The 24,980-nt window shown below is 36.3% G+C and overlaps 1 protein-coding gene across 1 annotated transcript in view; it reads right to left on the reverse strand.

Moving 5' to 3' along the window:
* Taf9 (TBP-associated factor 9) overlaps positions 1 to 24,980 on the reverse strand; it is a 177,151-nt gene that overhangs the window by 109,578 nt on the left and 42,593 nt on the right. The window contains exon 2 of the mRNA XM_069845708.1: positions 21,682 to 21,737. The gene's annotated coding sequence lies outside the window, so the exon portion shown is untranslated. The remainder of the gene's footprint in view (positions 1 to 21,681; positions 21,738 to 24,980) is intronic.

Raw genomic sequence — 24,980 nt, forward strand, 5'->3', positions numbered from 1 at the left:
TAAAATTCTTTTTTTTTTTTCTTTTTTTTTTTTTTTTGTATTGTGAACTTGATCCATTGGAAAAGTAGATTATTTTTTTCATATCGTTGAATTCTTGCTTTAAGAAATTGATTGCTTCGGATTGAAAAAAGTGAAAGGGATCAGTGTCATGTTTCATGGTTTCTGAGATGACATTACTTTTGTAACGAATTTCTGTATCTCCTTTGAAATATACTACGAAAGGATTCATTCATTCATTCATTCATTTATTTATTTACTTATTTACTTACTTATTTATTTATTTATTTGCTTACTTATTTACTTATTTATTTATTTATTTATTTAAATATACAGAATAAAGAATATAATTACAAATAAGAGAAATGGAAATGAAATAATACAATCAATATAAAAAAAGGAGATGCAGTAGTATTAACAAAATTTGTTCAGATATAATATTAATAGGCCTATAAGAGAATATAAAATAAAATAAAGTAGGAAGTAAAATTAAAATTGTATTGTATTGTGGCTTGGCATATGTTCCAATGCACACCTTGTATTGAATCTTGTATTACAAATGAATAATTTTCAGAAAAGTCTGCAATAACTATGTAATTTTCAGATTGTACCTTCCTTTGCATTCCGCCAAAAATTAAATATGGCTGACTTTTGAATGGATGATGATGCATCTTCTACATGAAAAACTTAACATGCTAGGGAGCCTTTCACTTTTGAAACTTTTCATGGGGGTATCGTTTTGTTGTATCTTTCTTTTCTTGATAGGGGATTCTATTGGCATCAAACTCTTGTTTAATTCCTCAATATTACTGATTTCTAGCACTGTATCCATAGAACTGCTAGAAGTACTGAGATAATCACTTTCTCTGTCCGCACTTTCATTTGATTCATATTTATTAATATCACAAGAACTACCGGCTTCACATATAATTTCACCTGACCTATGCGGAAATTGATTGATTTTTATGGAACAAATCACATATTTGTACACTCAAAGACTCCTTTAAATTGAGCCTTATCAATAAGTCGCGACTTACGCGTCTTAGTGTACTTTTCTTTTTAAAAGCGTGATTAGGAAGGTAAATGGATTTAAACACTTGTTATATATTAAGCGATCTTTACCATCACTCATGTTGTATAGAAGTCACGTCACTGCGCGAAATTGAAACCCAAACTGATTATTTTTCTCTCCTGCCACCTGTTTACTGCCTTACCCAGTCTTGCTATCATCAAACACTTGGCTATATTACAGTATAAACATACAACACTGTGAAGGGCTTCCCCTCTTAGCTGAGCTGACAATAATAAAATAATTTTAGATAAGATATTTACTGTTCCTTAAGGTATTAATCATTTGATTAGTATGGTGACATCAGATGCAACGGGGAATTTCCACGGGCAGCCTTCTAGCCTATGGCTGCAAGCAGTTCATTAGCTGGGCATCACAAGCGCATGCATGCCTCCAGAAAATAAATTGTTACAAATGTATGGGTGCCAATCCCATATTTATAAATGCAGTAGTTTACAGATAATACATCAGCGAACAAGTCTATATTTTTTTCAGATTTTTAACTTGGCTATTTAATATAGTAATTTTGCTTTGAAAAGGAAACGATTAAAAAAATAGGCCAAATTTTAAATTTATTTGTGATAGGCCTAAAGTAATAAAAAGTGTTGTATTTCGTCTTTCAAATGCGCCAAACCGCAAATCTCAATTATATGTAGACACAGAGTTCCAAGTGAGTTTATGTAACAGTGCGCGCATAATTTGCGTAACTTCAAATATTCATAACTACACAAATAATTAATAATTGTGAAAATAAAAAAAATATGGGTCTTCTTATTTGATGTCTGGAATTCATGAAAAAAAATTCGACCATTTCCGAGAAGGTCGTGTTTTATTGCTGTGCGATTTGACGTGGAATGACTCATATGTTCAGAAAAACATGCTGTTATAAACAGTTTTGTAATTTTATATAATTATAATATATTTAAGAACTTGTAATTAATTCAAATTAATGTAGTAGATATAAGTGTTAATTTCAAGTAGCAAGACTGGGTTACCCACGTCAAATGAATTCTCATTGTAATAATATAAATTATCAGTCTATAACTATAACCCCAATGTACTTTCGGGTAAAATAGAGTTCAAGAAATTGTATATTCAAATAAATTATATATATATATATATATATATATATATATATATATATATATATATATTGGTCAGATTTACTCAAAAACAAAATTTCATCTCAATAGGATGACATTAACCCATGCCGACTTGAATGCCAAATTTGAATGTTAGGAATTCTAGGTCTTGTAGTTTGAAGTCAGTGTAAAAGCTATTGATGAGTGTATAATATCTATTTTTTATTAAAATTGAATACATTTATGATCTTTAGAGTGCATTATGGTTTTTAGGATTCTTGTGTATACTTTCTTTTCAGTGTTTTTTTCTTGCAATGTGGGTACAGTCTACGATGTTCTTGAATGCAACGCAACACAAATTGCTTTTGCTCCTCATCTAGAGGCAATAGTCCATGAAAATCTTGCATTAATTTAACACCTTTTTCAGTAGAGACATTCACAGCTTTTAACACCTTAACTATCCTTCCAGCTTCTAAATATTAAGTGTTGCTCATCCATGTCGAAGGACATTCTTGAATAAAACTAGTGTCCATCTTCAGGCAAGAGAACAGAATTCTGCTCTTGGTGACACAAAGTGGGCTATTGTTTTCTCTGAAATGTAGATAAGATTGAATTAGGAGATGTAAATTAACGAATTAAAAGAATAAAGAATGGAATCAGAATAAAATTAAACTTACATATATTTGCCCATCCAATTCTCCACAAAGAGGAATACATATCTTTTCCATGCGTAGATTCTCTCTATTCAAATTTTGCTACTGTTTTGATTTTGAGTAGTACATCTACTTCATCATCAAAGAGCGAGAGGACAGACAACTCTTCTGATAAATACCACATATGGTGACTGAATTTCTTTACAACTGCTTTTGAAATTGTGAAATCTATTCTTTCACATGATTTCAGAACTTTTAACAAGCAGAGATCTTGATAAGAAGCTTTTAGAGATGCACTACACTGAAGCCACGATTTGACATAAATAGTTACAATGAACAGAAAGACATCCCTTAAAGCATTTTTATCTTTAATGAACATTTTGAGGTCTTAGCAGAAACATTTTTAAGCAATATATTGATTGCTCTTGCCATCTTGCTTCATGCATCGCCCCTGGAGGGCATATTTCCCCCCCCCCCCAGAATCTCTTCCCAAAAATGCAGAGAGCTCTACAAGTACACGGTAATCACCTCTCAGTGCTGGTTTATCTAATTCACTGTCATAAAAGTCTAAAATTTCCTTAATTTCCGATTCATTGAAAAACACTTCCACATTCTTTCTGCCACTTTTAAAATTATTGACATTGACACTTTTCCAGCTTTCCTTCAAATGTTTAAAAAGTGGTATGTCAGGACTCCTTGTTACATCACTTACTTTACTTGCAAATAGACATTGTAAAGTAAGTTCATATATGTGATGACGATATGAATACAACTTCCTGTCCAATTTTTGTTCAAGTAAGACACATGCCCGATTAAAACGGCCAATGTTTGAGGCAGTTGTGTCGCTGCAGAGAATTTGTACACTGTCTTCAATACCTCAATACGTTAATCCATTCCAAACAGCATTCGCTTGCTCTTTACCAGAACTATTCTGTAATTGTGGAACGCCGATGAGCTGCTCACTGTCCCCAAATGTAACAACGATTGGAAGCCTTTCTTCTTTTGAGTCTCTGACATTTAATGCGGGCAACAGTAAGAATTGCAGGACTATCATTCTTTAAAGCGAATTTAATTATTTTTCTTCTCATCTTTTGTTTGATTCAATGAATAGAAAATTCATATTAGGGAACTCTTCAGTATTGTGACCAAGTGCCTCTGCTGTCGCCTGAAGGATGTATACAGAATCTCTTACACTCAGCTGACATCTATACAAAGCAGTCACTAATTCTGAGATAAAATTTTTGGTACCTAGCCTTGTAGCATTCTGCATTGATGTACTCTCAGAAGTCTCTGACTGACCAACATCGATTTCATCTAAACTTGCAAATGCCTTATCTGAATCTTCAGATGATTTAAAAGGAGGTACAACAGAAGATGAAGTAGATGCTGGAAACTGTTGTCTCGTTTGCCTTTTCTCTTCTAATTTTCTTTGCCTCATCCTTTCTTCCTTATCCGCGAGTTTTCAGTCAACCCCTGCAAGGTAGTCTTTACGTCCTGGCTCTCGCTGTTGAAGTAAAAACATTCTGTCTTCTTCCAACTTGATTGTTTGTAGAGCATTGGCTTGTGCAATGTCAAATAGACTGTCCAAATTATTTATAAATTTCTCTTCACTGCACTTAAAAATGTCTGCACACTTTGCGTCTTTTTTTTTTTTTTTTTTTTTGCAAATATTCTCCACTCCAAAAGCAAGTTAATAAGTTTTTGTGAACAATGCTGAATATCTCTTGTCGGAATTCTTGCTTTCTCCCAAATATAATGCACTCACGAACCACAAGATTAGCACTTTCACTAAGAGTTAATTTTACCTCCCATATGTTATAACATAAAACTTCCAGCACTTGTCTATTTGATGATAATTTGTGTCCAGTTATTTGGTGTTTTATATCACCTATTAAAAACACATATTTCCTGACATTGCGTAATTGATGTGACATTATGTTAGAGTAGCGACCCGAAAATACACGCAACACGATCGACAACAGATGAAGAACTGACTGTACTGCACGTACTGATAGGCCAAGGCCTGACTCAGCGTGAGAAGTCCAGACATGTTCTTCATGCGAGTTCACACTCCAGTTGGCATGGATTACAATGCTTCAATCACAACAAAATTTTGTGTAGACATGTTTTAGAGTCATTCGAACAAAACTGGAGGGTGGGCGTTCAAAAATATTTAAGTCAGAAAATAAGGGACACCCTAATATATATATATATTTGTTTCATGAGCTTTAAAATGGGACCAGAAACAGCACTCTACCTTCAACAACACATGAGCTACTTCAATTTCAAGATTAAGCTGTTTTACTAAAATTATATATATATATATATATATATATATTTTTTTTTAATTTAAATCACTATTACAAAACAAATACTCAACACAGAGATTCAATATTTTATACATTTAATTAACTTTATATTGGGGTGCAATGTAGATCTACCTCCTTGTGGTGCACCCTGGACACTTACTTGTGACAAAAAGATCTACAAAATGACACAAAACCTCATATCAAATCATTCTTTTAAGAATGGACCCATAAAGTTAAATGTCTTGCAGTGAAATGCAGGAGGGCTTTCCCAAGTGAAAAGGACAGAATTAATGCTCATGTTAATAAAGCATAATATTGACGTTTTCACAATCATGGAATCTAATCTTACAGACGATTTGCTACCTCGTTACCAGTTCAAGGGCTACACACTATATCTCATGGGTAAATATAGGCAAATCGCTAGTGGCATTTTAGTTGGACTTAAAGACAAGAATACTGATTTTAAACCAGTAAAAGAAATGGGTTCCACAGAAGACAAAAGCTAAATTGTAGAATTAAACATATGGAAGCTAGGCTGCCATTTTAAAATTTATGCTATATATAGTCCTAATAATAAACCTAATTTCTCAAATCTTCACATTACTAATACGACAATATTAATAGGAGATTTCAATGCCCATTCCCGAACATGGGGCTACAATGACTCGAATGCAGCAGGGAAAGAAATAGAAGATCTATTGAACTCCAGTACCTTGCAACTAGCTAATTGGACCAACTTCTCGAAGTCTCTGGAAAGTAAATTACATGAGAAAAACATTGATCTCACTGAACATCCCAGTAAAATATATAAAAAATGAACGCAAAAATATTGAGATGTGCGAAGCAAAATATTCCTAGAGGATCTGTTAAAAAATATAAATGTTTCTGGTCTAAAAACCTTGATGAGATTAAAAAGCAACAGGACAACCTGCGTAAAAATGCTGAGCAATCAAAGAATATGGAGGATATCCATGCTTGGAGACAAAAGGCAGCACTCCTGAAAAAATCTATTCTAGAAGCCAAAAGAAATTCATTTAATGACTTCATATCTAATTTCAACTTTCAAAAAGACAGCTCAAAATATTATAAATTTCTTTCCAATATGCAACAGAATAAATCTGTACCCAAAAAAGAACCAATATTGGTTGGTAACAATCTGCTTCACTCTGATACAGAAATTGCCAATGCTTTTCCCCATCACTATGCTCAGGCACAAAAGAAAGGTACTCAAGCAAGAAAGCAATCCAAAGTAATTAAAAATAAAACATCAGATCTCATAAATGAGAAGGTAAAGTATAAAAATAAAACATCAGATCTCATAAATGAGGGGGATACTTTATCAGATGATATTTTCAACAATCCTGTTACAATGAAAGAACTCAACAAGGCAATAAGAATCCTGAAAAACAAGAAAACACTAGGAGAAGACAAAATTCATCCCGAGTTCATCAAACATCTAGGAATAGAGGCTAAACGAACCACTCTTGTTTTTTTTTTAACAAAATCTGATCTACAGGATTAATATCATCCCAATGGAAGAGTGCTGTTGTCATTCCGATTTTTAAAAAAGGTAAATATCCTACATGTATGGCAAATTATAGACCAATCTCGTTAACTAGTGTAATGGCAAAGTTAATGGAACACATAGTCTCTCAAAGGTTAAACTGGTATATTGAATTTAATAAATTATTAGCTTATGAACAAGCTGGATTCAGGAAGCATAGATCGACTGTTCAGCAAGTTACTAAATTTAGTCAGGACATAAAGGATGCCTTAGATAGCGGTAACATATTTACTGCAGTCTCTGTTGATTTTACTGCTGCATGATACAGTTTGGAGAGAGAAACTGATATACAAACTTGCTCAATTAGACATTAAATCTAATATGCTTCGATGGTTAAAGGCTTTCATTGATCAACGTTCATGTAAAGTCTGTTTTGGATCTTCCCTTTCAAGAAGCAATTTATTGCAAACTGGCGTTCCTCAAGGAGCAGTATTAAGTTGCATTTTGTTCTATACATACGAGGCCTGTCTAAAATGTATCCAACCTTAAATTTTCCCGCGCAAAGTAGTGATTCTAAGGCAGCGCCACTGTGCACGGTGGAAGGAGGAACCATAATGCGCACGCTTTAATTTTTTCACCGCATTCGCTTGTGCCAGTCACTGGCTGGTGGTCGCCAAGTAAGGTGCTGTTCTAAGTGTTTGTCGGATTTAGTTTTCTCGCAAGATGACTGAACGAATTGAGCAAAGATACTGCATCAAATTTTGTCAAAAGCTTGGTGATTCTCAAAGTCAAACAATTCGTAAGATTCAGCAGGTGTTTGGGGAAGATGCGATGGGTGTAACATAAATTAAGGAGTGGTTCAACCGATTCAAAGATGGCCGCACATCAGCGGAGAGTGAGCAGCGTTGTGGCAGGCCCCAAACTGCTCGGAGTGCAGCTTTTGTTGAGAGGGTGCGAAATTTGGTGATGGCAGATCGTCGTTTGACCGTGCGGGAGATTGCCGAAGAGGTTGGAGTGAGTAAAGATTCTGCACATGCAATTTTGCGTGATGATTTGAACATGAACCGAGTGGCTGCGAAATTCGTGCCCAAGTTGTTGTCCCCGGAACAAAAAGACCTCCGTCGTGACGTTGCACAGGACCTTCTGGACACCGCCAACACTGATCCTGGGTTTCTGAACACTGTGATAACTGGAGATGAGTCATGGGTGTACAGGTACGACCCAGAAACAAAAAGACAGTCGTCGCAATGGAAGCATCCCAAGTCTCCAAGGCCGAAGAAAGCGCGGCAGGTGCGAAGCAAAATCAAGGTGATGCTGACTGTTTTCTTTGATGTCCGTGGAATTGTGCATCACGAATATGCACCGGAAGGACAAACGGTGACAAAGGAGTACTATCACGATGTTCTCCGGCGACTCCATGATGCAGTTCAGCGCAAAAGACCAGACATGTGGACGGCGAACAACTGGCACTTGCATCATGACAATGCCCCCGCACATTCATCCCAATTGATCCACACTTTCTTGGCCAAACATGGAATTACAACCGTTCGCCAACCTCCCTACTCTCCAAACCTGGCTCCTTGCGACTTCTGGTTGTTTCCAAAATTGAAGACACCACTGAAAGGATCCTGTTTTGAGAGTAGAGAAGAGATAATGCGGAACGCGACGACGGAGCTGAACACCATTCCAAAAGAAGACTTCCAGAGGTGTTTCCGGCAGTGGAAGGATCAGTGGGCTAAGTGTGTGCAAGCACCAAGGGGCCTACTTTGAAGGGGATTAGGGTCCCAACCCCGTCAGGTATTTGAAATATTTTTTCTGGCTAAAGGTCGGATACTTTTTAGCCAGGCCTCGTAAATGATTTAATTCAGGAATTAAAATCTATACCCAACATAAGATGTCTATTGTATGCGGATGATTTAGTCTTTTATACTGAAACATCAAAAGAAAAGCTGAATCAGAAACAACTAACATTCTTAACATAGCACTCAACATCCTGGAACATTGGTGTAACCACAATAACATGAATGTAAATATGACTAAAACTAAGTTTCAAAGCTTCTCTTTAAGTCATCAAGCCATACACCCTAACCTAAGATACAAAGATATTCCACTTCATCAAACAGATGTATTTACGTATTTAGGAGTGTCCTTTGATAGGAAACTAAAATGGTCTCACCAGGCACAAAAAATTATATTCTCATCATCCAAACAGTTAAATGTAATTAAACGAATTACAGGTTCAAAATGGGGTTGTGACCGCACTATCCTACAAATAGTATATAAAATGTATATACTACCTCAAATATTGTACTGTTGTGAACCTCTAATAACAGTTTCGGAGACAGTATTAGATAAAATCAATCAAGTGCAAAACCAAGCTCTATGCCTCCTCACTGGTGGAGTCAAAACCACTCCAATTAATGCCATGCTCCTTTTAACAGGATTTAAACCAATTCATAGATTAATTGAAGAGAAGGCACTAATTCTATACAAAAAGCTATTGAGAATTCCAGGAGACCAATTCTGGGAATCTTATCATAATGTCGAAAGAAGACTGAAAAAACAGCACGGATTTATACAAAAAGTCATGGAACTGAGGGAAATATATCAGACTTTTAATACTCCAGAACCTCTTCCTCAATTTTTAAATCCAATACTTTCTAACTCCATCTTATTCTCCATAGATTTGGAAGATGCTGTTTGTAAAAAAGAAACACCAGTAGATATATTAAGATCCCTGGCTCTTGAAACAATTAACCTCAATTATCCAGAAACTGATTGGCTTTAAGTTTATACAGATGAATTCAAAACGGAGGATGATATTAATGTTGGTGCCGGTGTATACAGTGATATCTTTGCTTTCTATACAGTGGTAGGCACCCATAGGTCAGCTTATGATGGTGAAATTGAAGCTATCAGGCTAGCCTTAACTCAACTGATATGTCATCAAACTAAATTCAAGAATGTCGCCATCCTGTGCGACTCCAAAGCAGCCATAGAATCTGTAGGTTCCTCAGACCCTGAGTCTTATTCTATCCAAGACTGTCAAAATGCCACACAACTATTACAAGCAAAACACAAAATCGTGGTACTACAGTGGGTCCCCGGACACTGCAACTTATTTGGCAATGAGCAGGCCGATGCCTTGGCAAAAAAAGGTGCTAAAATTTTACAAACATCTCCTAAACCAACACCCTTCCAAGCAATAAAATTATACATCAAAGAAGTTGCCCACAACATCCACTCCCATGAGATTGCAGAAAAAACATATGGTAAACACTGGAGAAGGGACCTTCTATCAATAACAAACCAAGAAGATTGGCAGTCGCCCATTTCCGCCTTGCAACTGGACATGACTGCTTGGCGCAGCATCTCTGCCGTTTCGGTATTTATCAACATCCAACCTGTACCCTTTGTGACCTTCAAGAAGCAATGAATAGGGATCATCTCCAATGCTGCCCAGCTCTAAAATCACTGACAGAATGTGCCAGATACTGGGAAGCGAGAACCCTCATGCCTCTAGTTCTTAGTTCTTTAAGGTTTTTGTTTAGTTCCTTTATTAGATTTAATTCTAAGTTGTATCAAGCTAATTGTTTTAATCTTGAGGTTGTGTTAAGGCCAAAGATAAGTTATCTATGTACCTGTCATTCGAATAAATAAATTAATTAACTTTATACTAACTTGAGTTTTATGAAAATTAAATGGGATCAGGTTGTGACCTGTATTGATTTGACAGAGAATGACACAATAGACCTACTGTTTTTTGATTAAAGAAAGTTATGTACAATACATCTATTTATGCATTTGTTTTTCACAAATAAAACACTGAGATGTTCGAAATAACGGCTAAAAGTTTTCGAAACAGAATAAAAAGGCTACAAACCGAAAATTGCATGGTCCAGATGATGTTCCCACAAAAATGATAAAGTTAGGAAGTGAAGCCATGATACCACACTTAATGCGAATTTTTAATATAGCCATAAATAATTGTAGCACTCCAGATTACTGGAAATCGGTTGTCATAATCACCACCAATGATGAAACTAGACTACAATGCACCTGGGGAAAGACAATTATTTGGCATCTCCCCCTCTGTATTTGGAATGCTTAGTATACTACAACTAGGTAGTTAATTAAAAAACATTATGTTTAGAAGCATAGCATTAAATATTATATCATATAAGGTGTTGAAACATTTTAACATACAGAGCATAAGTAACAAAGTTAATGTTTCACGTTTTTCATACCCTTAAAATGTATTTTTCATCACACATAGTTTTAACTTTGTACAAAAATTATTTTCAACAGTCATGACATAGTGATTACAGCTTAACTTTATAAGCTTGTTTTGCTGCAGATATTTGTATTATGTCTTCATAAGACAATTTATGAGCTATTTCGTGCTCAATATTAATTATGCTTAAATTTGTTAGGTGCTGTTTCTTGGTTAAATTCCTTACATAGGTTTCTATAAGTTTCAACTTGCTAAACCTTCTCTCATTAGATGCCATAGATATTGGTAGCATGAGAAAGATTCTCAGGCAGGTAGACAGGTAGTGAGTTAGGGTAAGTACCATGGAGTTCATTATGTAGATTTCTGTTGATGAGCACATCTTCATTTTCGGATCCAAGTTCAGAGCATGAAACTTGAAGCTCTCAACTTCTAGGAGGAATTCATCTTTGTCAATGTCACTGTTGTAAAAATCTGCCAATTTTCCGGCTTGTAATTGCAGGTCCTCTTTAGTTAGGTTTTGAAAATTGTTCCCACTGAGAAAATCAAACATCTCCCTAAGATGTAGAATGGCATGGAATCTAGTTCTAAGTTTGGTAAGGATTCTGTCTATGTTATTTTATTGCTATAACCATTGTAATGTTATTATATTATGTGGAGTGTCGTTTCAAATCATATTAAATGCAGAGAAACAAATTTTATAGGAAATGTGAAAAATATTTCACGGCTAAGATAATGGAAAAATTTTAAATATCTTAATGTCACTTTTTAGGCATTGTGAAATGACACCAAATGTAATAAACATTGACACTGATTGTTTAATCTAATGCAAGATATTGTCAATTGAAGTTTGCACATAATATGTTTTGCACCGTCACAATGGATTTAATACGTTTTGAAGCAATTTTGTGACATAATACGATTTGCAACTATAAACCACGCTGAATTGTGCCCTGTCATTAGGCAGTTTTTTCCTGTGGTTCTTACAGCAGCATACTAGGTAGGATGATACATCAATAGTTTTTATTGCTTTCTGCTGGAAAATAATGATCAGGGACGGCGAGTTTCATACCTGCAACCCTTTGGACCAAGCTGCCTAAAGAGACATACTTTGGATTGTGCGGTCACCCGAGTCGATCTCTAACTCACACTGAATATAAATTTTAAATAATTATGGCATCTACAGGATGAGCACAAAGTTCAGTTACCCCCTTAAATATCTTAAATACCTCAAATATGCACACTATTGATGTAATTCCAGTCATAATTCAAACATACAAACAAAATAGCCACTGTACACTAACTGTGTATATCTAAATGTCTGAAGAGTCAGTATGTTCCCCATTATTCTCATGACACATAATAATAGGGAGTAAACAAAATAGCCACTGTACACTAACTGTGTATATCTAAATGTCTGAAGAGTCAGTATGTTCCCATTATTCTCATGACACATAATAATAGGGAGTAATGGGACATTGTACCCACCCTGTATACTTTATTCTTCAATCCTTATATATCAGTATTTTATTAAGCTTTATAGCAAAATTATTACATATGGTGTGAACACTTTTATTATTTACTACAATGTCTAAGTAAGCTTTAATAACAAAATTACGAAACATCTGAACACTTGCATTACAATATTACACATTTTTATAAGCTTTACAACAAAAGTATAAAAAATGTGTTGTAAAGATTTGTATTAAAATACAGTATTACAATATTTAAGTAAGTAAGGTTTGTAACAAATTTATGAAATGTGGCATGAACACTGAAAAATGTATTAATCATTGTTTCAGACTGCATACACAATTTCATTAACATTTTAAATTCTACCTATACGTGGTTCTTCATGCAAACAATCACATTCTTCATTCTCATTGTTTTCATTTTCAGTAATCTGATTTGTATTAATAACAAAATCATACAATTTCAGTGAATCAACCTCTTTCCAATTGTCTCCGAATCTACTTCTGAGTGTCTCCGAATCTACTTCTGAGTAGGTTTCGCAAGTCAGATTTTTTGGCATCACTGATTGATCTCAAGGTGGTGACTTTCGGAGGTACTTTGACATGATCCATAAACATACCACGTTTCATCAGACGAGCACATGATTTAGATGGATCGTCACATCAGTATGTAGGTTTCACTTTGAAAGTGATATACACATTCCCATTCTTCTCGCATTTCTTCAGCATTATTCATTTCTTTTATGCCATTGAGGTTATGAAATTCATTAGCCAAGAGCTTGAAATCACTGACATGCCAATCTGTGTCTAAATATTTTACTGTCCCCACTATTTCATATATCGCCTTATACTCCTCAAGAGTAAGAATTTCATTCTTCTTACACAGAACCTTTTCTACTAGCCCAAAGGCTCTGTCAGCTGCTAGAAAAGAATGCCTCTTACCAGAAAAACTAACAGAATTTCAGAAATCTGAGGAGGTGCTTTTATTTGAAGCCAAAGACCAAGAGCATGTACAAAACTCTTAAAATAAACATTAAAAACCATGGAGCAAGAAAAAATAAAACTAGGCATTAGCCATCAGTGTATAATAAAATTATCTTTCCCCTTAATAGTAACAGTATAACTACAGATCTCATTTTTTTTTTTTTTTTAATTATTAAAATGTGCATGCTATTTTGTCCACCGCATTCATCGGTGAACAGCTTAATGCATTTGGTGGAACTGTCGAAATTCAATTCACTGAAAAATGTAGTGACACAAGATGCCACTTCAATAGCGCAATGCCAAGCCTGTGCTTCATTCCATGTAAAGAAATTTGGCTTCTGTAAAGCTTTATCAGTTACAGAGGGAGCATAGAAAGCTAATTGTCTTGTCCCTTGTTCTTTTTTTAGTAGATTATTTTACGACGCTTTATCAACATCTTAGGTTATTTAGTGTCTGAATGAAGTAAAGGTGATAATGCCAGTGAAATGAGTCCGGGTCCAGCACCAATAGTTACCCAGCATTTGCTCATATTGGGTTGAGGGAAAACACCGGAAAAAACCTCAACCAGGTAACTTGCCCTGAATGGGAATCAAACCGGGGCCACCTGGTTTTGTGGCCAGATGCGCTCACTGTTTCTCCACAGATGTGGATCACTTGCTCTTAATTTAGAGATAAATTACACTAATCCCCTCTTCTTAGCTACATATAGTGCTCTCCTTTGGGCACCACCTTTCCTCTCTCCGATTCCCTTACCACTCTTAATAGATTTTGTTACTGTACATAGCCTGATAATCACAATGTTCTAAAACAACGGGAAACTCAATAACGGTGGGATGGTACAGCATGCTGGTCAACGCTGTCCATTTAAGATTCTAACTAATGGGAGTTGTACATAATATGATTTGATCCGACACATAATTTTCATCATAGAAAAAAGGCAGGAAAGAATACGAATTGTTCCAATATGAGATCATGGTCTTATAAAATACCGTCTCCGCTATGCGAAATTGCTTCAAACTAAATTTCGATCGAGGATGTATTTAATACGATTTGAAACAACACTCCACATACTATATATCACTGCCACTGGGACTATACCTAATTGCAGTGCTAATAAAAACATACATTTACACAGAGAAAATAAAAATTACTTCTGTTAATTAAGAGTAATTCACGCTAACCTTAATCATTTGTTAGCATTGTTTTCTTTCATTTTATTTATTATTATTACCAGAATGAATACAAGAGGGTGGAAGTGCATTAATTAACGAAATTTATAAGCTTGTACTTGCTGTTTGGAAAAAGGAAATTGTACCAGAACAATGGAAGGAATCCATAATCGTACCTATCTTTAAGAAGGGGGACGAGACTAACTGTAGTAACTTTGGAGGAATATCACTTTTGTTGACGTTGTACAAAATTTTGTCCAATATTCTTTGAGAAGATTAACTCCATATGTAGATGAAATTATTGGGGATCATCAGTGTGGTTTTAGGGGTAATAGATCAACTATTGATCAGATATTTTGTATTCGACAGATAATGGAGAAAAAATGGGAGTACAAGGGTACAGTGCATCAGTTATTCATAGATTTCAAAAAGGCATCTGACTCGGTTAAGAGAGAAGGTTATCATGATATTCTTATTGAATTTGGTATTGCCAAGAAACTACTTTGATTAATTAAAATGTGTCTCAGTGAAACGTACAGCAGAGTCTGTATAGGTCAGTTTCTGTCAGATGCGTTTCCAATTCACTGTAGGCTAAAGCAAGGAGATGCACTATTACCTTTACTTTTTAACTTTGCTCTAGAGTATGCCATTAGGAAAGTCCAGGATAATAGAGAGGGTTTGGAAATGAATGGGTTATATCAGCTGCTTGTCTATGCGGATGACGTGAATATGTTAGGAGAAAATCCACAAACGATTAGGGAAAACACGGGAATTTTACTTGAAGCAAGTAAAGAGATAGGTTTGAAAGTAAATTCCGAAAAGATAAAGTATATGATTATGTCTTGGGACGAGAATATTGTACGAAATGGAAATATAAAAATTGGAAATTTATCTTTTGAAGAGGTGGAAAAATTAAAATATCTGGGAGCAACAGTAACAAATATAAACGATACTCGGGAGGAAATTAAACACAGAATAAATATGGGAAATGCCTGTTATTATTCGGTTGAGAAGTTTTTATCATCCAGTCTGCTGTCAAAAAATCTGAAAGATGAGAATTTATAAAACAGTTATATTACCGGTTGTTCTCTATGGTTGTGAAACTTGGACTTTCACTTTGAGAGAGGAACATAGGTTAAGGGTGTTTGAGAATAAGGTGCTTAGGAAAATATTTGGGGCTAAGAGGGATGATGTTACAGGAGAATGGAGAAAGTTACACAACACAGAACTGCACACATTGTATTCTTCACCTGACAATTAGGAACATTAAATCCAGAGTCGACCTGGTTGGAGAGTTGGTATAGCACTGGCCTTCTATGCCCAAGGTTGTGGGTTCAGTCCCGGGCCAGGTCAATGGCATTTAAGTGTACTTAAATGCGACAGGCTCATATCAGTAGATTTACTGGCATGTAAAAGAACTCCTGCGGGACAAAATTCCGGCACATCCGGCGATGCTGATATAACCTCTGCAGTTGCGAGCGTCGGTAAATAAAACATAACATTTTAAATCCAGATGTTTGAGATAGGCAGGGCATGTAGCACGTATGGGCGAATCCAGAAATGCATATAGAGTGTTAGTTGGGAGGCCAGAGGGAAAAAGACCTTTGGGGAGGCCGAGACATAGATGGGAAGATAATATTAAAAAGTATTTGAGAGAGGTGGGATATGATAGAGACTGGATTAATCTTGCTCAGGATAGGGACCAATGGTGGGCTTATGTGAGGGCGGCAATGAACCTCCAGGTTTCTTAAAAGCCAGTAAGTATTATTGTTACTGTTGTTGTAGCATTCAAATAGGGTAACCTAACGAAAATGACCCCTAGAATGAGACCTTTATAAAGTGACAGTCAGCATGGATCCAGAGGGGAAGGGGACACTGCGAAATCACTCAATGAAATAGGCAAGTTGACAAACATTTTGCAGGCCAATCAAGAGCATGTGTCTGCAACAATAGGACTGTTTTGTACACGACTCTAAGAGTTAGATATTAAAGTGGCCCTTATACCATACAAAAATGCTGGCTGCTTGAGGGACAAATTAAAGATCTTGAAAGCTCAGGTGGGGTGATTTATTATCACACAAACCTTCAAACCTTCTTCTCGTATTACGGTATATAATATACAGAGTGTCTCACCTAACTCTGCAACCTCAAATATTTTCGAAATGAAACAAGATGTGAAAAATGTACTTGCACAGGCATGTACCCATCTCAGGGGCTCACACACTGAAGAGTATGCACAATCCAAAAACTTAAAACAATATCGCTTTCAACTCAAAGTTCCCTTTTTTTAAATGGAACATGTATGTTTTTTCTATTGAACTGAACACTAGCGGTATAATTACTGATAATGGAAGCGGTTTTACATTCCTAAACAAAAATATTAGTGGCATGTAGCTCAAGAAACTTCCAGCACAGAAAATGCACTCACAAATAATCAGTAACGTCTTTTCTGATGAAACAGAGTCACTTTAGCAGATGTTCAAAGTTGCCACTGTTTGCATCAATACACTTATTGAGATGGTGAACAAGAGAGCGTTGCACAGATAGCAGTGTTTCTGCAGATATTGCCACACATTCCGCAGTAATACACTGTTGCAAATTCTCTAGTGTCATTGGGACTTCCTGATACACTCTATCTTTCACTGCACCTCAGAGAAAAAAATCTAATGGCGTTAAGTCGGAGGATGGAGCTGACCATCTCACAGGACCACTCTGTCCTATCAGTCAACTTGGAAACTTTGCATCCACTACTTCTCTGCAAACATGTGCGAAGTTTGCGAGACACTCATCATGCTGAAACCACACTGATAGAAGAGTTTCCAATTTCACGTCCTGTATTAGAAGGAGTAGAGTGTCTTGAAGAAATGATGCGTATCGCTGTCCGTTTAATGTTTCCTTATAAAAATAGGGGCCTACAATATGGTTGCCAATGATACCCCACAAAACATTGAAACTCCACTGCTGTTGATGAGCTACCTCGCGAAATCAGTGGGGTTTTGCACGAACCAGTAGTGCATGTTCCTCAAATTCACATTACCATGATTTGTGAAGGAAGCTTCATCCATAAACAAAATATTACTATGGTATTTACCTGTTTGACACTGACAGACATACTGCAGATCAAATCAGATGACACTAGTACACCAAGTAGAGTATGCTGTACTGATATTGTTTTATTTAATGTTTAATGCATGTTTTTAGTACAGAGATATTGCAAGTAATCCTTACTGTGTGTACAGCTTACTACACTCTTTGCATAATGACACAAGCAGTGCCTCCATTGCCACCTTTTAAAAGTTTAGTTATTTCAGAAGGTATGAGGTTTAGAGAATTGAAACTAAATCTGTTATCACTAATTATATCTCTAGTTTTCAGTTCACATGTTCCATTAAGGAAAAAAAGTAATTTTGAGTTGAAAGTGATATTGTTTTAAGTTTTTGGATTGTGTATATCCTCCCATTGTGTGAGCCCCTAACATGAGTACATGTCTGCGCAAGTAGATTTTTCACATTTTGTTTCATTTCGAAAATATTTGAGGTCACAGAATTAGGTGAGACACCCTGTATATTCTTATTATAAGAGTGATCAATGTATTCTTGCTAGCTGATTTCAATAGTGGAGATGTAATGCAGGGGCGAAGCTGAAGGGTAATCTGTGAGCCTTAGAATACCCATTGGATTTTCAAGAAATAAGCGCATTTACATTTTCCCGTTTTCCCTTGGTACAGGTAAATGAAATCTCTCTAGTATTACGCTCTCTAGTTACGGAAGGATTGACGCCAGCTCCTCGGCGTGGAACCAGCCACTACATTGTGGCTACTCACTGATACTGTTTCAAATGAGGCTCGCTACAGCAGATAAAGCATATGCGCATGCTCCAACCGAAGTGCTTGCAAACGTCACTAATGCTAGAATGCTCTGTGAAGAGCCTAGGCTCTGAAAATGTTGCCGACCTGGATGGCTGAAGCAGTAGGGCCATGGCATATCTCTATCGCTTGTTCCGAAAGGTTATGGGTTCGAGTCCCGCGTTGGGCATGGGTGTTGTGTACGTACTAGTTTAAGAAAGCTGGAAAACAGAAAAAGAGAAAAGAAAAAGGTAATAGAAAGGGTCACGAAAGAAAAAAGTGTCATTCAGCATTACCAACCTCAATACTAGCGAGTCTGCTACAAACGTCCCGAAATTCAGCTACAAATACCAAAATGAAGCCACATACATTCAGAAACAGAATCCATGACCTACGTTATAGTAACAATGTTGGAAGGCGGATGTGTTGGATATGTCATTCATTAATTTAGGGCCAGTTCATTTTTGTTGCATAGACGACTCCTAATAAAGACACTGTCAGGCTGGTGTCGGCGAATTCACGAATCCAGGAATTGACCGTTTAGCAATGGGCGCAATTCACATAATAGGAAAAGAAAACTGAAAATAATGAAGTTTTCCTTGCCATAAATAATGGTCGCAGTGTCCGGAATTCAGTCCTACCTTAAATTTTCTATTATGTTTTCGTAATTTTTTTTTGAGGAAGTGAGAAACTTGTTATGGCTATTAGAGTGTGAGAAAATAAAATTTGATAGAAGAATGTGTTTACACATAAAATTGAGCATACACAAATTGTCATTCGATCGAATCTCATTAGGCTACACTTTGCCATTCGACTACGACCATTCTGCTAAAAGCTACGTTTAGCCGAATTCGGCCATGGTTGGCAACGCTGCAATCTGTCAGTGTGTGTGAAATTATGGTATTAAAAAAAAGTATCGCAGATCTTTTTGGCCCCTGAAATTTTAAATGTTAAGCAAAGAAGTGAGTCACTATCCAACTTCTATGTCTCCCAACCAGCTGCAGCCCCCTACAGATACCATCCTGCCAAGCGCCGTGACAGTAGACGTACACTCAGAACTCGTGTAAATAGACCTATAATGCCGATCAGTTAAGAAAACCAAATCTAATAAAATGTTACAGACTGTGCGTTTATTGTTATTGCTAGAAAATTTTACCACTACACTATCATACTGCTTTCATTGTAATTTATTATTATGGTCTTCATCCTATCTATCCTCTTATCATTGTGACTTCTATGTATATAGTTACCTTCCTCCTAGAAAATTAAATTATGGTTTATTTAACGACGCTCGCAACTGCGGAAAATATTATTTGTTTACATTGACCACTTATACATTGTGTTGCAAATAAAGTGTACATCAAATATCAGCATTTGCAATCATGAAGTAAAACTTGCTGTAACAAATGTAAAATCTCTTAGAAATCAGGAAACTGTTGAGGAGTGCATCAAAGATGCCAAGACACTCAGGCAGGATCAGGATAATTTATGACACTACAAGTCCTAGCTTCTGAAATAATTGATACCATAGTGATACAGATGGAATCGAGATTTTAAGATATTAAAAACTTTAATTTTGTTGAATTACTCGATGAAAAACAGTTCCCTGCTTACAGATCAGTGTTTCCGTCACTTAAGTTGAGTGCATTGGTAAAAAAAAACTATCCATACTTTGACAGTGAACAGCTTCAACATGAACTAACGAACGCTTATTCTGACCAAACAAAGCATTTGCCTGCAGGTTTGTTGCTGAAATATTTTTTGAACAATGGCCTATCCATCAAGAAACAGTGCGGCTCATAAGATTGATTCTCACCTTCCCTGTATCTACTGTGTCGAGTGAACGAAGTATGAGCGCACTGAAGAGAGTTACGACATTTTTAAGGAACTCCATGTCAGATTCTAAACTAAGCAATTTGAGTACCCTGGCTATTGAGAAGGGTTTGTTAAACAGTCTTTCCAGGGACGACATCTTCAAAGAACGCATCATTGACATCTTTGCAGAGCGAAAAACACCCCGACTGGAATTTATCTACAAAAAAATATAAGGTTTGAACTTTAGAATACCCAGTTGAATGTAGCTTCGCCACTTATGTAATGGTTGTTTGTGTTGTTCTCCATCATAAAGGATCCTTCAGGAAACTGGTAGTCTGCTCTATTTACCTTCCACATGAACATGAAGAACCACCTGAATTATTTTCCAGACTGGAGAGGCACTGTGAAGGAAAAAGGTTACAACTACTTGTAGGGTGCAATGCCAACTCTCACAAAACTGTGTGGGCAAGTGGGAACATTAACCCAAGGGGAATGGAAAAAAAGATTGCTGCTACTTGTAGGATGCCATGCTATGTGGGGAGAAGTGGAAACACTAAACCCAGGGGGACAGTTCTGCTGGCACTCACTTTACCTCTTTCCAAAAACTAACAACACCTAGAATGTGACCATTATAAAGTGACAGCCAGCATGGATCCAGAGGGGAAGGGGACACTGCGAAATCACTTAACCAAATAGGCAAGTTGACAAACATTTTGCAGGCCAATCAAGACCATGTGTCTGCAACAATAGAACTGTCTTGTACAGACTCCCAAGAGTTAGATATTAAAGAGGCTCTTATAGTGTACAAAAATCCTGGCTGCATAAGGGACAAATTGAAGATCTGGAAAGCTCAGGTAGGTGATTTATTATTGCACATTTGAACATTCTTTTCGTATTATGGTATACAACACATTGTTGTTTAGACAATTGTCTGAAGACATGTTTGAACCTCCTAAGTAACACCAATAAGGCATCGCTCATGAGGCAGCTAGGCCAAGAGATAATGGGGTAGGGTGGCCAGTTCCTTCCCCCCCTCCAATGCATGCATCACCGATTAGCTACATATTTTACTAATCAGACTTCAGATGCATACAAACAATTGTTCTTCCTCTGACACATATTGTCAAGTGAGATGTACTGTCTGATAATTTAGACATACATATCAGCCAGAACATCAATCAGAGGTAATATTATATAACACATAAGTTAGTCTTTATTAAGTGATCAATGTATTTTTGTTAGCTAGACGGCCTGAATAGCGCAGGCCTTCTGTGCTTGAGGTTGCGGGTTCAATCCCAGCCCAGGTCGATGGCAGTGTGCTTAAATGCGACACGCTCATGTCAGTAGATTTACTGGCATGTAAAAGAAATCCTGCAGGACAAAATTTCGGCACACTGGCAACACTGATATAACCTCGGCAGTTGCGAGCATTGTTAAATAAACCATAATTTAATTTTTGCAAGCTGATTTCTGTAGTGGAAATATAATGGTTGTTTGTATTGTTCTCCATCATAAGGGATCCTTCAGGAAACTGGCAGTCTTCTCTATTTACCTTCCACATGGACGTGAAGAACCACCACCTGATTTATTTTCCAGACTGGAGAGGCACTGTGAAGGAAAAAGATTACCACTACTTGTGGGGTGTAATGCTAACTTCGACAATACTGTGTGGGCAGGTGGGGACACTAACCCAAAGGGAAAGGAAAAAGGTTGCTGCTACTCATGGGGCACGATGCTAATTCCCACAATGCTGTGTGGAGGGAGTGGAAACAACAAACCCAGGGGAACAGTTTTGCTGGAAGTTGACAAGCAATCAGTTTTATAATCATGTTGATGGAAATAGAGTTAAACTATGCAAGATATTTCTTACGAAATTGCTTCATTGACATTTTTGACAATAAATTTGTGGTAAGTGGTCACACTCTATCCTCCCAAATGATTCGGATTTTGGATCTATTGAATCCTACTTAAGAGATAAGACCACTTATGTTCCTGCCGATTGGCAGGGCCTGATTTAGGCAGGAGCATATGGTGCCTCTGCTCTGGACCTCAAAATTCAGGAACAAGTTTTTAAGTGATTTATGCAAATTGAAACATCATGCTTTCGAAAATTGAAACAGATAAAAACTCTGCCAATAGAAAATCAGAATTATTGAGGAAATTGGTCATTTGTAACAGGTAATTACATAATTAATTATGTTACAAAAAGAGTCAAAAAGCGCTTTACTGTTTTAAGTTCAGAGTGATAAGTTGATTGCAGAGTTTAATGTGTTCAACTTGTAACAATTAGTGACCATATAGCCTACAGTTTACTCAAATTGTAACAACATTTAAATAACTAATAATGCAGCAGTCAAAGTCAACAACAATGTCAGTTCTCTTTGTACTGATTGTTAAACTGGATGGGTAGTGCTTGTACCTCCTAATTTTTGTTGGTATAGGACTATTATCGATGTGTAGAGGTAGTGTTAAATTGTTCCTATAGGCATGTCCATAATTAAAATGGAATTTCCAAGCAAATTTGCGTAAGGAGCCATAAAAGAAAAAGGGAAAGCTATTGAAATACAACAGGATAAATAACGATCATTGTACAGAGATGAGCATTTAATGATATCCAAAGAAGTGGCCTGTTATCTGGCGAAGGAATGGCTAGGCAGTAGTGTGACACATGGGTGCGTACACATGAAGACTGACACTGCAGTTTTCAAATCAGTTGCGAGTAATGTGTAGTAGGTAGTGTGAGTTGAAGCTATTTTTCTTGAAAGTTTGTACTGCTCAATATGTTTTGTGATAATGCCATAATTGTTATATGAATGTGTGTATCTGTGTGACAAGAAGACAAATTTCGTGTAAATTTCCTGAAAAACCCCTGCCTAGTATCTGTATAATAACAACACTCTATAAAAAGTTTATGCAAATAGGTTCTATAAATGATCGAAAAAACGTAGAAGACAACATGTTCTTACAGAAGAAAAATTAGACGAGATTGGCGAAAGACTAGAACTCATCCCTCAAAAATTTCTTAGGCGTTTGGCATAGGAAAGCAGAATAAGTAAGCATTCTGCTGGTAGAGCAAAAATTACTTAAATTAAAACTACACAGAATTCTAGAAGTCCAAGAGTTAAGACTATCTTAAGAGACTGAATTTTTGTAATTTGATGTTGCAGAAAGTCAATTCAGGAGAAATCGATCCAAAATTATTTTTTCTCTAAAACTCACACATAATAAATGAATTCAAAGACTACATAAAAGCTGCTATAGTCAGTCAGTAGTGAAAACTTGTGAAAGTGAATAAAAATTTAATAAAAACATGAATGAGGGACATTTTGAGCAATGAATGTGAGCTATGTACAAATAAGTACAAGTTATACAACTCTTATTGTAAGTGTCATATCAGTGACGGAGATACGAGTGTGTGCCTCGCGGTAACCAAGCCATAGCTCAGATCATGATAAATACTCCTTACTGTATATGTCTAGATATTACTAGCAGTAACTCTCCTTTACGCACAGAAATCTTCAGTTTCAAAAGTTAATGGTATTTAACAAAGTCTAATGAAGTTTCTGGCATACAGGGAGAATCCACTACAGTTACTAAATTGTGAAGAGCCAATGTAAACCAAAATCAGAATTTAGGAAAAATAAAAATTCCTCTCAGACTCCTGAATTCTATTTGAGGAAACAAGAAATAATGCAGGGCAATCCATACAAACATTTATCATTTTAATCTCTAATAACTATTGATCATATCAACACATAGGTGCAATCATGGACTGCTAAAGTTTGCCACTGCCTTGAACTGAACAGCAACTATGTTCAAAATGCCTTCCATTGCATCCAAACACAAGTACCTATCACACCATATTCTGTGACATTTTCCGAAATGTATCCTCGTGAATGTTGTTATCCTCGTCCGTAAACCATGTTATGGATAGAATGTCGGGCTTTCATACAGTAAGATGAGCTTCGAACCACTTGCTTTGCAAGTCTGGTTTTCAATTCCTGAACTACATGCACTCTGTATGGGCTATTCCACATGAAATCGATCAGTAAAAAACCTCGCATTTTTTATACTCTAATTTTTTCCCTACTTATACAAGGCCCTGAGGGGAGTGCTTTTTCAAAAATATACTATCGAAAGTCAAACGGTTTTCGTATTATTGAGCGACAAATTTAGCGTATTTTATAAAAACAAGCCTCTTTCAGTGCTTAGAACTCTGGAACCATTTACTGCAGAACATTGAACGAGAGCTTATTTTGAAGCTGACATTTGGTAGGTTATGTTAAGAAGTAATCATTATTATTGTACACAGAGACAAATAATCTGATTTTACTTGCTTTTAGGCTTTTTGGCCAATTGTAAAAATGTAAAAAAATATTGAGAATAAAACCTTGCATTATTAAGAGTGATTCGGAATTGTCTGCTTAGTGGTATGGCAATGAGTTTCGAGGGTATTAAATAGATTATTTTCACACGCTTAGACTTGAATGGCACAGTACCGCACGCACTGGCCGAGAGCTGAAGATAAGCAAGCGTTGGGCGTCATTTTACTCCTGTGTTTATGAAAACCTGTGATAAAGCTAGTACAGCCATGACTGCTAGACGACACATCACGTGTTTATGTCTCCTGGCCTTGCTTACCTTGGCTAGCTCCCGCCTCACAGTCAGCTGGTTAGTTCACGCGTGTACTATTTATTTTCTTTATTTGATATTTTCAATACTTTCTTACCAACATACCATCAGTAAAAAAGGTGTTTATTTGTACTTTCAAAGCGGATTCTAACTATATATTTTTTAAATTTTTTCCCTAGCCAAAGGCGTCTTAATGAAGAAAAATCTAAATTTCTCCAT

The sequence above is a fragment of the Periplaneta americana genome, chromosome 14 (genome assembly GCF_040183065.1).
Source record: "Periplaneta americana isolate PAMFEO1 chromosome 14, P.americana_PAMFEO1_priV1, whole genome shotgun sequence".
NCBI classification, from domain to species: Eukaryota; Metazoa; Arthropoda; class Insecta; order Blattodea; family Blattidae; genus Periplaneta; species Periplaneta americana.